This window comes from Ursus americanus, chromosome 5 (assembly GCF_024610735.1).
Source record: "Ursus americanus isolate L20-20 chromosome 5, mUrsAme1.1.p, whole genome shotgun sequence".
Lineage (NCBI taxonomy): Eukaryota > Metazoa > Chordata > Mammalia > Carnivora > Ursidae > Ursus > Ursus americanus.
Window position 1 is genome coordinate 64,755,941 of NC_142131.1, and position 13,350 is coordinate 64,769,290.

General features: G+C 38.8%; 1 protein-coding gene across 5 annotated transcripts in view; it reads left to right on the plus strand.

Annotated features, from left to right (window-relative positions):
* The window catches only part of ALDH7A1 (aldehyde dehydrogenase 7 family member A1), a 111,888-nt gene that overhangs the window by 70,114 nt on the left and 28,424 nt on the right, over nt 1–13,350 (plus strand). The window lies entirely within an intron of this gene.

Genomic DNA, 13,350 nt, shown 5'->3' on the forward strand with positions numbered 1-13,350 from the left:
GAACCCACTTTGCAGTTGTCCCTGCATTTGCAGAACCAGCCTCACTGTGCCCCTCTGAGCCATGAGTGCCACCCGTGTGCCCCTTCCTCAGATGGCTGACTTTCAGCTCCCTGGAGCCCCTCCTGAGCGTCCAAGCTTTATAATGGTTTCAGCCACTTTGCTCTTGTTCCCCAGAGCCTAGGTTTGCTTCCTGTGTGCTGTCTTGGTGTTCTGTCTCCCTTTTCTGTTACCAAGTTGACAGTTCTTTAAACCTGCTTCATCGTCCTTGGGATAGGGTGTTCTCTGGTGTGGGCCTTCCATTTCTTTCCAAGATGGGCTTAACAGGGACGAGATTTGACTTCTCATCAGTGTCAAACGTTGAGCAATGGCCGAAGTAAAACCATTGTGTTGCTGAAGTAGTTACAAGTAAAAATTTGTGCCTACACCAAAAAGACTGAAACCTGCTCAGACTAAACATGGAATGAAGCTCAGGTGTTATAAAGTATTTAAAGTTATGTGGTGAGAAGGCAGTGACTGTTTTTTCTTCGCAGTGATTGGTTATAATGTTAGAATTTTCTTAAGGAATAGGGAATTGGTCAGTGGTTATTTCTTATCAACCTTGGGAAACAGGTCAAGTTGTGCCTCTGATTTTCAGAGGTATATACAAGAAATGATCCAGGTGAAGTTAGTCTTGCAAAATAAGCTCAGTTAAGCTTTGCCTGTGTGACTAAACTGGTTTTGTTGACTCAGGGAATTTTCAGGGCTGGTCACCATTTGTTTTTGATTTTAACACTTGAAACAACCAAACAATCCTGACAAATTATAGAAACAATGGTTTTAAAGACTCTGGAAAGCAGGTAATGAAGGACAGTCATGCCTGAGAGGAGGGAGACAAGAGAGGTGAGCCCTACTGTTGTTGGTCCGGCTCCCTGCCTGGAGACAGTTTTCAGGTTGTGGTGGCAGGAGGAGAACCGAGCCAGAAACGAGCTGCTGAAATGGATCTGGGAGTCGGCCCAGGTGGGTAGAGTTCACAGAGCAGAGCCCTGGCAGGTAGAGAATCTCTCTTTAAAAGGCATTAAGAGGGGCGCCTGGGTAGCGCAGTCGTTAAAGCGTCTGCCTTCGGCTCAGGGCGTGATCCTGGCATTCCGGGATCGAGTCCCACATCAGGCTCCCCTGCTATGAGCCTGCTTCTTCCTCTTCCACTCCCCTGCTGTGTTCCCTCTCTCGCTGGCTGTCTCTCTGTCACATAAATAAAATCTTTAAAAAAAAAAAAAGGCATTAAGAGAAGGAAAAGATAGGGGTGCCTGGGTGGTTCAGGCGGGCGTTTGCCTTTGGCTTGGGTCATGATCCCAGAGTCCCAGGATCGAGCCCCGAGGCGGGCTCCCTGCTCAGCGGGGTGTCTGCTTCTCCCTCTGCCCCTCCCCCAGCTTGCGCACGGGCTCTCTCTCTTTCTCAAATAAATAAATAAAATCTTTAAAAAAAAAAAAGAAGGAAAAGATAAACCACAGTCTGGAAGAAAACAGTTGCAAATCACGTATCTCATAAAGGACTTGAATCCAAAATATATAATGAAACGTCAAAGCTCAATAATAAGAAACAGTTCTATAAAAACGGACAGAAGATCTGAACAGACTTCACCAAAGAAGATACACGGATGGTGTCAAGTAACACGTGAAAGGATGTACATCATCATAGTCATTAGGAAGATGCGAATTAGAGCTGCAACGAGGTACCACAGTACACGGATAATAGGAAGTCCGCAGTTGTGGAGACGGGTCATATCAAGTGTCGGAGAGGATGCCCAGGAGCTGGCCCTTTCATGCACAGCGGGTGGGAATGTCAGATAGTGCACTTCGGAACGAGTTTGGCAGTTTCCTAACCAGTGAAGCGTATACCTTCTATCTGACCCAGCCGTTCCACTGCTAGGTGCCTAGCCAAGAGAAATAAAGTGCATGCCCATATGGAGGCTTGTACAGGAATATTCATAGCAGTTTTGTTTGTAATAAATAAAAACTAGAAACAACCCAAATAGCCATCCACAGGCTGATGAATAAACAATACGCATACACACATTATTCAGCAATAAAAAGGAATGAATTATTGAAACAGGCAAAAAGTTGATAAATGTTAAAATATTCTGAATGAGCACAGACAAAAGAGTACATACAGTATGGTTTATTTATATAAAATTCTAGAAAAGAAAAACAAATATGTGGAGACCAAACACAGATCCGTGGTTGCTTGGGGATGGGTGTTGTAGAGGGGGGCATAATGGGGATTGTGAAGGAATCACTTTTGGGGGTGATGGGTACACTTATTGTCTTGATTGTGGTGACGGTTTTGCAAGCATGTACTTACGTCAGAACTTAAATTCTACACTTCAGACATGCAGAGTTTACTGGATATAAATTATACCTCAACCGAGGTATTAAAAATTAGAAATAAAACGAATTACAGTGCTTTGACAGTGATTCTGGTTAGCTAACACTGCACACACATTGCTTTCGGCAGCTAACCTATTTCTCTCCTGTTTCTGCTGCTTTGGAACGCACTCTCGCTAGGGTAGCTCAGCTTTCGGTCCTGGGGAAGAATTTTGTTGCTTCCTTCTGTGGTCCATGTACGTGCAGAAAACAAGGAATAGAGTCCACACTCGTAATCTTTAAGTGGAAAAATTGCAGTGGCGTAATCAGATCACTGCCTGACCAGGGCATCAGAGTGAGGGAGGACAAGAGCCTACGTTGCTTAGGTCCAGAGGTTATTGGCTCTTCTGTCATCCCATTATCATATGGGGAGGGAAAATGAAGAAAATAGAGGGTTGAATTTATTTATGCGCATGTAGCTTAAGGACAATTAGAAACAGAATGGGGAAAATGTGTGATTGTGGCTTTCTAGAGACAGAAGGGGGCATACTAACGTGTCTGCAAATCAGTGCAGTGGCAGCAGGACAGAGGGATAGGCATGCTTCCCTGTATGACATACTCTGTCACTTTTGTGTCTCAGAAGGGTTTTTATCATCAATTTCGGAAAGAACAGTGAAAGTGACTTTCTGGAGGTATGTGTATATATGTATATATATATACACACACACACACACACCCGTATGGAGGCTTGTACAAGAATATTCATAGCAGTTTTGTTTATAGTAAACAAAAACTAGGTTTGTGTATATATATATATATATATATATATATATGTTATTTTTAAAGACACCAAGACCCATTGAGATAGTGGTTTTGTGTATGGCAAGCAAGGGCCATCTTCCCCTCCCACTTTTCATTACCGCATACTTGGGATTATTGATAAGGTGAACAGTGTGTGTGTATGTGTGAGAAGACAGACTATATAAAGTGGTTAGAAACATAAAGAAATAAGAGAAACTATAAGAACCAGTGACAACTGTCAGATCTGTGCTTTTTTCAAGTTAGGAAACATCTTGGCGTTTAAAAAATTATCTTCTTTAATTATCAAATAACTGTTCTGCAATGGACAATTTCATCTTCTTAACAAAAGCAAGTATTTTCATGACTTGGTATTCCCTTCCAAGGATTTGTCCATATGGCTGAATATTTTTACTTAGATGTTGTCATGTGATTTTGCACCCACATTTTTTCACTAAGCAGTTGAACATCAAACATCTCTTTGCTGCTTTTTCAAATGTTCTTGGAGGGAAAAAAATAAACTGTTCTTTGAGGAAATACTTCCCTACAAGGTAGAATTAGACCTGTAACAGCTATCTAGGAGGTGAAAAGCAGACGCTGTAAATTCGGCTGTGCTCACCACGGGTGTCGCAGCCATCTGTCACCATACAATGGCATTACCATGCTGTTGACTTCATACCCTGTGCTGTACGTCTCCTCCCTGTGGTTTACTCATTCCATAACTAGAAGTCTGTACTTCCCACTCCCCTTCACTCTTTTTTGCTCATCTCCCCATACCTCCCCTCTTTGGCAACCACCATTTTGTCCTGTGGGTTTCTTTCTGCTTCTTTTGTTGATATATTTTGTTTTTTAGATTCCACATGTAAGTAAAATCATAGTATTTGTCTTTCTCTGACGTACTTCACTTAGCACCATACCATCTAGGGCCATCCATGTTCTTTATCCATTCATCTATCAGTGATCACTTGGGTGGCTTCCCTGTCTTGGCTGTTGTAAATAGCGCTGCAATAAACATAGGGGTGCATGTATCTTTTCAAATTAGTGTTTCAGTTTTCTTTGGGTAAATAGTAGTGGAATTTGCTGGAATGTATACGTCTATTTTTAATTTTCTTTTTTTTAAGGAACTTCCCTACTATTCTGTCGTGGCTGCCCCAATTTATATTCCCAGCAACAGTGCATGAGGGTTCCCTTTCCTCCACATCCTCACCAACACTTGTTGTCTCTTGTGGTTTTAATAGTAGCCATTCTGACAGGTGTCAAGTGATACCTCATTGTGGTTTTGATTGGTAATTCCCTGATTATTAATGATGATTAGACATCTTCTCATGTGTCCGTTGGATGTTTGTACATCTTTAGAAAAATGTCTTTTCAGGTCCTTGCTCATTTTTGATCAGGTTACGTGGGAGTTTTTGGTGTTGAGTTGTGTAAGTTCTTTATGTATTTTGGACATCGACCCTTTATCCAGTATGTCATTTGCAAATAGCTTCTTCCGTTCAGTAGGTTGCCTTTTTGTTTTTTTGCTGGTTTCCTTCACTGAACAAACGCTTTTTATGTTGATGTAGTCCCAATAGTTTGTTTTTGCTTGTTTCCCTTGCCCGAGGAGCCATTATCTAGAAACATGTTGCTAAGATCAGTGCCAAAGAGATTATTGACAGCTATTTACTTCTAGGAATTTTATGGCTTTAAGTCTCACGTTTACGTCTTTCATCTATTTTGAGTTTATTTTTGTGTATGGTGTTAGAAAGTGATCTAGTTTTATTCTTTCATGTGTAGCCATCTAGTTTTCCCAGCACCATTTATTGAAGAGACCATCTTTTCCCCATTGTATATTCTGGCCACTTTAATCATAGGTTAATTGACCATGTAAGTGTATGTTTATTTCTGGGCTGTCTATTCTGTTCCATTGCTCTATGTGTCTATTTTTGTTCCTGTGCCATACTGTTTTGATAATTATAGTACTATAATAATCCTGAAGTTTGGAATTATGATACCTCCAGTTTTGTTGTTCTTTCTCAATGTTGATTTGATTATGTATGTGGGTCCTTTTGTGGTTCCATACAAATTTTAGGATTGTTCTAGTTCTGAGAAAAATGCTGGTAGTATTTTGATAGGGATTGGCTTGAATATGTAGATAGCTTTGGGTAGTATTGACATTTTAACAGTATTAATTCTTCCAGTCCATGAGCATGGGATATCTTTCCATTTGTTTATGTTGTCTTTAATTTCTCTCATCAGTGTTTTATAATTTTCAGAGTAGAAGACTTTCACCTGTGTGCTTAAGTTTATTCCCAGGTATTTTATTCTTGTTGGTATAATTTTAAATGTAATTGTTTTCTTAATTTTTCTTTCACTGCTTCATTATTAGTGTATAGAAATGCAACAGATTTCTGTATATTGATTTTGTACTCTACAACTTTACTAAATTTACTGTTAGCAGTTTTTTGGTTGAGTGTTTAGGGTTTTCTGTGTATAGTATCATGTCACCTGAAATAATGACACTTTACTTCTTCTTTACCAATGTGGATTCCTTTTATTTCTTTATCTTTTCTGATTGCTGTGGCTTGGACTTCCAGTACTATGTTGAATAGAAGTGGTGAAGTGGGTATCCTTGTCTTACTCCTGACCTTAGGGGAAAAGCTCTCAGTTTTTCATCACTGAGTATGATGTTAGTTGTGGGTTTTTCATATATGTCGACTTTTTTGTTGTTGAGGTATGTTTCCTCAAAACCCAATTTTTTGAGAGTTTTTTTTTTTTGTCATGAATGATGTCAGATTTTTGTCAAATGCCTTGTCTGCATTTGTTGAAACGCTCATATGATTTCTGTCCTTCATTTTGTTAATGTGGCATATCCTATTGATTGATTTACAGATAGTGAACTATCCTTACATCGCCAGAATAAATCTCACTTGATTGTGTGAATGATACTTCTAATGTATTGTTTTATGCAGTTTGCTAATATTTTGTTGAAGATTTTTGCATCTATCATCAGGAATTTTGGCTCGTAGTTTTCTGTTTTTGTAGTGTTTTTGGTTTTGGTATGAAGGTAATGCTGTCTTCTTATAATGTATTTGAAAGCTTTCCTTCCTCTTCTGTATTTTGGAATAGCTTGAGAATGCTGTTAGCTCTTCTTTAAATGTTTGGTAGAATTCACCTGTGAATCCATCTGGTCCTGGACTTTTATTTGTTGGGAGTTTTTTGATTCCTGGTTCAATTTCATTACTAGAAATTGGTCTGTTCAGATTTTCTATTTCTTCCAGATTCAATTTTAAAAGATGGTATGTTTCTAGGAATTTATCTGTCTCTTCTAAGTTGTCCAATTTGTTGGCATATAATTTTTCATAGTAGTTTTCAAAGAACTAGCTCTTGGTTTCATTGATCTTTTCTATTGTTTTTTTAGTGTCTGTGTCCTTTATTCTGCTCTAATCTTTATTGTTTCCTTTCTTCTACTAACTTTGTGCTTTTTTTGTTCTTCCTTTTTTACATGTGAGGCTAGATTGGTTGAGACTTTTTTTGTTTCTTGAGAAAGGCCTCTATTGTTGTAAGTTTCCCTCTTAGAACTGCTTTAGCTGTGCCCCCAAGATTTTGGACCATTGTGTTTTCATTTCTGTCCATGTATTTTATTTCCTCTTTAATTTCTTTATTGATCCATTAGTCATTTAACAGCATGTTATTTAGCCTCCATGTGTTTGTGGGTTTTTTTCTAGTTTCCAATTTTTCTTGTAATTCATTTCTAGTTTCATAATGTTGTGGTCAGAAAAAAATGCCTGATATTATTTCAGTCTCATTAAATTTATTGAGACTTGTTTTGTGGCCTAAGGTGTGATCTGTCCTGGAGAATGTTCCATATACACTTGAAAAGAGTGTATATTCTGTTGATTTGGGAAGGAATGTTCTGTATATATCTGTTAAGTTTATCTGGCTTAATGTGTCATATAGAGACACTGTTTTCTAACTGATTTTCTTCCTGGATAATCTATCCATTGATGTAAACAGGATGTTAAAGTCCCCTACTATTACTGTATTACTGTCAATGTCTCCCTTTATGTCTCTTATTATTTATGTAGGTGTTCCATTGTTGGGTGTATAGATATTCATAATTGTTTTATCCTCTTGTTAGAATGATCCCTTTATCATTATGTAATACCCTTCTTTGTCTTTTATTACAGCATTTGTAAATCTATCTCATCTGATACAAGTATTGCTTTCCTAACTTTTTTTTTTCTTCTTCCATTTGTATGGAATATTTTCTTCCATCCCTTCACTTTCGGTCCGTATGTGTCTTTAGGTCTGAAGTTCATTTCTTGTAGGCAGCATGTAGGTAGGTCTTTTTTTTTTTTTTGTATTTCATTACACTAGGTCTTTTAATTGGAGCACTTAAACCATTTACGTTTAAAGTAATTATTGATAGGTATTATGGCCATTTTGTTAATTGTTTTCTGGTTGCTTTTGTGGTTCTTCTCTGTTCCTTTCTTCTCTTGTTTTCTTTCCTTGTGATCAACTTTGTTTTGTTATGCTTGGCTTTCTTTGTGTGTCTGTGTGTGTGTGTATATTATAGGTCTTTGGTTTGTGGTTACCATGAAGTTCATATATAACATCTCAGGCATATAACAGTCTATATCAAGTTGATGGTCACTTAAATTCAGACACATTCTTTTTTTTTTTTTTAATGAGAGAGAGAGAGGTACGTGAGTGGGGAGGGGCAGAGGGAGAGGGAGAGAGACAATCTCAAGCAGGCTCACGTGGAGTTCAGTCTACAACATGGGGCTCAATCTCATGACTCTGAGATCATGACCTGAGCCAAAATCAAGAGTTGGACCCAACCGACTGACCCACCCAGGTACCCCCAGACATGTTCTGAAGAACTTCATTTATACTCCCCATCCCCCATATTTTACATCTTTTATTTTATGAATCCCCTTAATTTTTTAAAGATATATTTGATTTTACTACTTTTGTCTTTTAACCATCATACTGGCCTTATAAGTGATTGGTCTATTACTTTTACTGTGTGTTTGCTTTTACTCATGAAATTTTTTCCTTTCATAATTTTCTTCTAAACATGGTCTTTTCTTTTCCACTTAAACAAGTTCCTTTAACATTTCTTATAAGGCCAGTTTAGTGGTGATGAGCTCCTTTAACTTATCTTTTCTGGGAAACACTGTATTTCTCCTTACATTGTGAATGATAATCTTGCCAGGTAGAGTATTTTTGGTTGTGATTTCTTCCTTTCAGCACTTTGAATATATCATTATCGCTCTCTTCTGATCCCCCAAGTTTCTGTTGCAACATCAGCTGATAGCCTTATGGGGTTTCCCTTGCACATAAATAGTTGCTTCTCTCTTGCTGCTTTTATAATTCTCTCTTTTTTTTTTTTTTAATGATTTTTTATTGTATTATGTTAGTCACCATACAGTACATCCCCGGTTTCCGATGTAAGGCTCGATGATTCATTAGTTGTGTATAACACCCAGTGCACCATGCAATACGTGCCCTCCTTACTACCCATCACCGGTCTATCCCATTCCCCCACCCCCCTCCCCTCTGAAGTCCTCAGTTTGTTTCTCATAGTCCATAGTCTCTCATGTTTCATTCCCCCTTCTGATTACCCCCCCTTTCTTTATCCCTTTCTTCCCCTACTGATCATCCTAGTTCTTATGTTCCATAGATGAGAGAAATCATATGATAGTTGTCTTTCTCTGCTTGACTTATTTCACTTAGCATTATCTCCTCCAGTGCTGTCCATGTTGTAGCAAATGTTGAGAACTCGTTCTTTCTGATAGCTGAGTAATATTCCATTGTATATATGGACCACAACTTCTTAATCCAGTCATCTGTAGAAGGGCATCTCGGCTCCTTCCACGATTTAGCTATTGTGGACATTGCTGCTATGAACATTGGGGTGCATATGGCCCTTCTCTTCACTACGTCTGTATCTTTGGGGTAAATACCCAGTAGTGCAATGGCTGGATCATAGGGTAGCTCAATTTTTAACTTTTTAAGGGACCTCCACACTGTTTTCCAGAGTGGCTGTACCAACTTGCATTCCCACCAACAATGTAGGAGGGATCCCCTTTCTCCACATCCTCTCCAACAATTGTTGTTTCTTGCCTTGTCTATTTTTGCCATTCTAACTGGCGTAAGGTGGTATCTCAGTGTGGTTTTGATTTGAATTTCCTTGATGGCTAATGATTTTGAACATTTTTTCATGTGTGTGTTAGCCATTTGTATGTCTTCATTGGAAAAGTGTCTGTTCATATCTTCTGCCCATTTTTTGATTTGTTTATTTGTTTCTCGTGTATTGAGTTTGAGAAGTTCTTTGTAGATCTTGGATACCAGTCCTTTATCTGTAGTGTCATTTGCAAATATATTCTCCTATTCCGTGGGCTGCCTCTTAGTTTTTCTGACTGTTTCCTTGGCTGTGCAGAAACTTTTAATCTTGATGAAGTCCCATAAATTCATTTTATCTTTTGTTTCTCTTGCCTTTGGGGATGTGTCATGAAAAAGGTTGCTTTGGCCGATGTCGTAGAGGTTGTTGCCTATGTTCTCCTCTAGAATTTTGATGGAGTCCTGTCTCACATTGAGGTCTTTCATCCATTTGGAGTTTGTTTTTGTGTATGGTGTGAGATAGTGGTCAAGTTTCATTCTTTTGCATGTAGCTGTCCAATTTTCCCAGCACCATTTATTGAAGAGACTGTCTTTTTCCCACCGGATGTTTTTTCCTGCTTTATCAAATATTAGTTGCCCAAAGAGCCGAGGGTCCATTTCTGGGCTCTCTATTCTGTTCCATTGGTCTATGTGTCTGTTTTTGTGCCAGTACCATGCTGTCTTTGTGATCACAGCTTTGTAGTACAGCTCGAAATCCGGCATTGTGATGCCCCCAGCTTTGTTTTTCCTTTTCAACAGTTCCTTGGAGATTCGGGGCCTTTTCTGTTTCCATACAAATTTAAGGACTGTTTGTTCCAGTTCTTTGAAAAATGTCCTTGGTATTTTGATCGGGATAGCATTGAAAGTGTAGATTGCTCTGGGTAGCATGGACATTTTAACTATGTTAATTCTTCCGATCCATGAGCATGGAATATCTTTCCATCTTTTTATGTCTTCCTCAATGTCTTTCAAGAGTGATTTATAGTTTATAGAATATAGGTCCTTTACGTCTCTGGTTAAGTTAATTCCAAGGTAACGTATGGTTTTTGGTGCTATTGTAAATGGGATGGATTCCCTAATTTCTCTTTCTTCGGTCTCGTTATTCGTGTATAGAAATGCAACTGATTTCTGAGCATTTATTTTGTATCCTGCCACGTTACTGAATTGCTCTATAACTTCTAATAATTTGGGAGTGGCTTCTTTTGGGTTTTCCATATAGAGTATCATGTCATCTGCAAAGAGAGACATTTTGACTTCTTCTTTGCCAATTTGAATACCTTTGATCCCTTTTTGTCGTCTGATTGCTGTTGCAAGGACTTCTAGTACTATGTTGAATAATAGTGGCGAGAGTGGGCATCCTTGTCGAGTTCCTGATCTTAAGGGAAAGGCTTCCAGCTTTTCCCCATTGAGAATAATATTTGCAGTAGGCTTTTCATAGATGGCTTTTATGAGATTGAGAAATGTACCTTCTATTCCTACACTCTGAAGGGTTTTAATCAGGAAAGGATGCTGTATTTTGTCAAATGCTTTTTCGGCATCGATTGAGAGGATCATATGGTTCCTGAGTCTTTTCTTGTTGATATGATGTATCACGCTGATTGATTTGCGAATATTGAACCACGCTTGCATCCCAGGTATGAATCCCACTTGATCGTGATGGATAATCCTTTTAATGTACTGTTGGATTCTATTAGCAAGTATCTTGTTGAGGATTTTGGCGTCCATATTCATTAGGGAAATCGGTCTGTAATTCTCCTTTTTGAGGGGGTCTTTGCCTGGTTTGGGGATCAAGGTAATATTGGCCTCATAGAATGAGTTTGGTAGCTTTCCTTCTGTTTCTATTTTTTGAAATAGCTTTAGGAGAATAGGTATTATTTCTTCTTTGAATGTTTGGTAGAATTCCCCAGGAAAACCGTCCGGGCCTGGAGTTTTGTTATTTGGAAGGTTGTTTATCACTGACTCAATTTCTTCATAATTAATTGGCCTGTTTAAGGAATCAATTTCTTCCGGTTTCAATCTTGGTAGTTTATAGGTTTCCAGGAAGGATTCCATCTCTTCCAGATTGCTTAGTTTATTGGTATATAGCTGTTGATAAAAATTTCTAATAATCCTTCCAATTTCAATGGTGCTCGTCGTGACCTCTCCTTTTTCATTCATAATTTTAATAATCTGGGTCCTTTCTCTTTTCTTTTGGATAAGTCTTGCCAGTGGTCTGTCAATTTTATTGATTCTCTCAAAGAACCAGCTTCTAGTCCTGTTGATCTGCTCTACTGTACTTCTGGTTTCTGCTTGATTGATTTCAGCTCTAATTTTGGTCAACTGCTTCCTCGTGCGTGGATTAGGCCTGTCCCTCTGTTGCTGTTCCAGCTTCTTGAGGTGAGAATATAAAAACTGCATTTTAGATTTTTCTATTCTTTTGAGTGAGGCTTGGATGGCTATGTATTTCCCCCTTAGGACTGCCTTTGCAGTATCCCATAGGTTTTGGACTGTTGTATTTTCATTCTCATTGGTCTCCATAAATTGTTTAATTTGATTTTTGATTTCCTGGTTTATCGAGTCATTCCTGAGCAGGATGGTTCTTAGTCTCCAAGTGTTTGAGTTTCTTCCAAATTTTTCCTTGTGGTTGAGTTCCAATTTCAGAGCATTGTGGTCTGAGAATATGCAGGGGATAATTTCAATCTTTTGGTATCGGTTGAGACCTGTTTTGTGTCCCAGAACATGGTCTATTCTTGAGAATGTTCCATGGGCATTAGAATAGAATGAGTATTCTTTGGTTCTGGGGTGTAGTGTTCTATATATATCTATGAGGTCCAACTCGTCGAGTATGGCATTCAAAGCCTTTGATTCTTTGCTTAGTTTTTGCCAGGGTGTTCTGTCTATTTCTGATAGTGGAGTGTTGAGGTCCCCTACTATTAATGTATTTTCATTTATATGTCTCTTTATTCTGGATAAGAGTTGGCTTGTGTATCTTGCTGCTCCCCTGTTGGGGGCATATATATTTATAATTGTCATATCCACTTGTTGAATACTTCCTTTAAGAATAATATAGTGCCCTTCTGCGTCTCTAACTATAGTCTGTAGTTTAAAATCCAATTTATCTGATATGAGAATTGCTACCCCAGCTTTCTTTTGAGGACCATTTGCATGAAAGATGGTACTCCATCCCCTTACTCTCAGTCTGAATGCATCTTTGGGTTTGAAATGAGTCTCTTGTAGACAGCAAATGGATGGGTCATTTCTTTTTATCCAATCTGCAACCCTGTGGCGTTTTATGGGATGGTTCAAACCATTTACATTAAGACTGATTACTGAGAGATATGATTTTAATGTTGCCATGTTGCCAGTAAAGTCTTTTTTTGTATTGGCTGTGACTTTCTGTTCTGTATCACTCTTGGGGCCTTTTTACTTTTATAGAACCCCCCGTAATATCTCCTGTAGGGCTGGTTTCGTAGTTACAAAATTGGTTAGTGACTGGCGATTCTGAAATGTCTTTATTTCTCCATCAATTCTGAATGACAGTCTTGCTGGATAAAGGATCCTTGGCTGCATGTTTTTCTCTGAAAGAGCTTTAAATATGCTCCCCCAACCCTTTCTCTCATTCCAGGTCTGTGTAGACAGGTCTGACGTAATTCTGATGCTTTTGCCTTGGTACGTGAGAAATTTCTTTGCCCTGGCCGCTTTCAATACTGTATCCTTGCATCTAATATTTGCGAAATGCACTATGACGTGACGTGGCGTAGGTTTGTCGTGGTTGAGCTTGGGAGGGGTCCTCTCTGCCTCTTGGACACGAATGTTTGTTTCCCTTGCTAGATTAGGGAAGTTTTCAGCTACAATTTGTTCAAATATCTCTTCTAGACCTCTGTTTTTCTCCACCCCCTCGGGGATGCCGATGATTCTAACATTGGATCGTTTCGTTGAGTCAGTAATCTCCCGTAGCCAACATTCGTGGGCGTGGATTTTTTTAAGACCATCTTCTATTTTCATTTTTTCCTCTATTAACCCATCCTCCAATTCACTAACCCGTTCCTCTGCTTCTGCGACCCTGGCTGTCAGAGCCTCTAGTTTTGCC